The 2500-nt window shown below is 77.9% G+C and overlaps 1 non-coding gene across 1 annotated transcript; it reads left to right on the top strand.

Annotated features, from left to right (window-relative positions):
* Nucleotides 1-1987: 1987 nt before the first annotated feature.
* On the top strand, nt 1988-2140 carry LOC142027680 (5.8S ribosomal RNA). Its single transcript, XR_012649246.1, has one exon. It is a non-coding gene; the product is annotated as a 5.8S ribosomal RNA (ribosomal RNA).
* Nucleotides 2141-2500: the final 360 nt, after the last annotated feature.

Here is a 2500-nt window from a genome sequence, read left to right as displayed (position 1 = left end):
CGCGGCCCTCGGGGCCAAGAGGGGCGCCCCCGGTCAGAGCGCGGGCGGCAGTGCGCGGGAAGGGGGGACGCCGGCGCGGGGTGTGACGAGCCCCGCCGGCCGAGCCCGCTCGGGCAAGGAGGAAGAAGCGGCGAGCGGCGGTGAGGACGGGGCAGCAGGGCGCGAGCGGCGCGAGAGGAGAGGGTCCTCCGGGGTCGCGGGAGGCGTCTCCCGCGGCCCTGCCCGCACCTTGTCGGGCTGCTGCGAAGCAGCCCGGCCGGCCGCGCGGGGGAAAGGCCTCCGGGCATTCCGGGCGGGTGCGTGGCGCCGGGTGGGGCGGCGGCGGCCGTTCCCCCCCGCACCTCTCCCCACGAGGGAGCCGGGGCGGGGGGGGCGCTCTGCCGCCGCCGCCTCCTCTGGTGGGCGAGGCCCCCGCCGGGCTGTGTCCCGCGCCAGCGGGCGGCCCGAGCCACGGCTCTCCTCCCGGGCGCAGCGCCGGGCTACTGAGGGAAACCCCGGGCCCCGGGAAGGAGGACGTGGTGGTGGCGGTGGATGTCGGGCGCGCCCCCGCGGGCGGACGCTCCCCCGAGGGCGGCAGCGGGGGAGGCACCCCCGCGGGGCCTTCAGGTCGTTTCCCTCACCCCAGGGCCAGGTACCTAGCGTCCGCGCCTCCGCGGCCCTCCCTCGGCGAGCCCGGGGGTCGAAGGCCGTGGAGCCGGGCGGAGGTTTAAAGACGCGGGCGGCTCGATGCGACCCGGGGGGGCGGCCGGGCGGCGGTGCCTTAAAGGGGCCGGGAGTTCCTCCCACGAAGGCCCTGGTGGGCTGCCGCCCGTGCTCATCCCGCGGGCAGCCGTGCCGGGGAGGGGTCCCGCTGCCCCCTCCTCTCCGCGGTCCGGTCTCGGTGGAGACCGCGGTGCGGTCGGCCGTAGCCGGCCTGCCTGCCTCGAAACGGGCGGCCCCGGCGTGAGCGCGGGCTCACTGCCCGGGGTGGCGGGTCCCCGCGGTGGGGGCTCGCTGGGCGGCTGCCGGGCCGCCGCGACTCCGTCGCAGCGCTGCGCCGCGCTGCGCTCCGTTCCCCCCCTCGCCCTGGCGAGCGCTCGGCGGTCTCCCGCCACTGGCTGCTGGCAAGGGCGGCACCCCGGCTGAGCGGCGGCGGCGCCGCTCGGCCTGTCGGTCGGCCGGAGGGCGCCCGGTGCCGGCCGCGGCTGTCCCGTCCCGGGCCCTGCCCGCCGCTTCCCCGTCGCGCTTCCCGGCCGCGCCGGGCAGGTGGGCGGGGGCGGGCGGGGGCACCCCACGCGCGGTCTCCGCGTGGAAACGGGGAGAGCGGGCGCTGTCCCCGGCTTAGCGCCGTCCGCCTTCCACCTGGGGCGTGCCCGTGGAAGGGGCCGAGGCGAGAAGCGGTGGCGGTGGTTCCGGGAGGGCAGCCGCTCTGGTGCGGCAGCGGGTGCCGTCTGGCAGGCCGCGGGCGGTGCGTCGCCGGCTCTGGCGGTTGCCGCCTCTTGGAGCCGCTGGCGTGGCCGCGGAGTTGCCGTCGGGACGAGCCCGGGGGAGCTGGCTGTCGTAGCGCGGCGCAGCCGGCACGGAGGCGTGCGCGGGGCCGGTGGGGCTCCCCGCTGCTGCCCCGCAGCAGCAGCAGCCGTGTCGTCCGGAGCGTGGTGGGCAGGCCGCGCGCGGTCGGGTGCATCGCTGCCTCTGCCCAGAGGCCGGGCCGAGCCCGTGCGCCTGGGCCGCCTCCGATGCGAGCAAGGCATTTCCCAGGCCGGTCGGGAGCGCGGGCTCCCCAGCCTCGCCGCTCGGAGTTTTCCGTTCCTTCCCCCCCCCCTTTCTCTGTGTGTGCTCGTACGGTCAGCAGAGGCGCGGCTTCTCCGTCGTGCTGCGCCGTGCCCCCTCCGCGCGTGCGGAGGGGGGTGGGCGGGCGGGCGGTGGGCCATCCTCCGGAGGGGCCGCTCGCCTGTGGCGAAGCGGTCCTGGCCCCCTCGCGCGTGCGGGGCGGTGCCGAAAGCCAGACAACTCTTAGCGGTGGATCACTCGGCTCGTGCGTCGATGAAGAACGCAGCTAGCTGCGAGAATTAATGTGAATTGCAGGACACATTGATCATCGACACTTCGAACGCACTTGCGGCCCCGGGTTCCTCCCGGGGCTACGCCTGTCTGAGCGTCGCTTGACGATCAATCGCCCGTCTGTGCCGCCGCCCCTCGCCTCGCGGCGGGGCGGCGGTCGCAGCGGCGCGGCTGGGGCGCCTCGCAGGCCCGCGCGCGCGCGGCCCCGGGCCCGGGGAGTCGTTCCCCGCAGCCCGGCGGCGGCCGCTGCCAAGGGCCTTCGTCCCCCTAAATCGAGACTCGGGGAGCGCTCCGAAGCTCCCCGCTCCTGGAGCACCCGCTGGTCGGAGCTCGTCCCGCCGGGGCCGTCAGGGTTCGTCGAGCCGGTCGGGCCTGGCGCGGCGGTGGGGAGAGAGGAGGGGGGGAGGTGCGGGCCTCGCCCCCGGCCTCCCGCGCGGGCGGCTGTCTGCGGGTGGGTACC

The sequence above is a fragment of the Buteo buteo genome, unplaced genomic scaffold (assembly GCF_964188355.1).
Source record: "Buteo buteo unplaced genomic scaffold, bButBut1.hap1.1 HAP1_SCAFFOLD_51, whole genome shotgun sequence".
Classification (NCBI taxonomy): domain Eukaryota; kingdom Metazoa; phylum Chordata; class Aves; order Accipitriformes; family Accipitridae; genus Buteo; species Buteo buteo.
The sequence above is the reverse complement of the archived record's forward strand: the minus strand, read 5'-3'. Positions and strand labels throughout refer to the sequence as shown.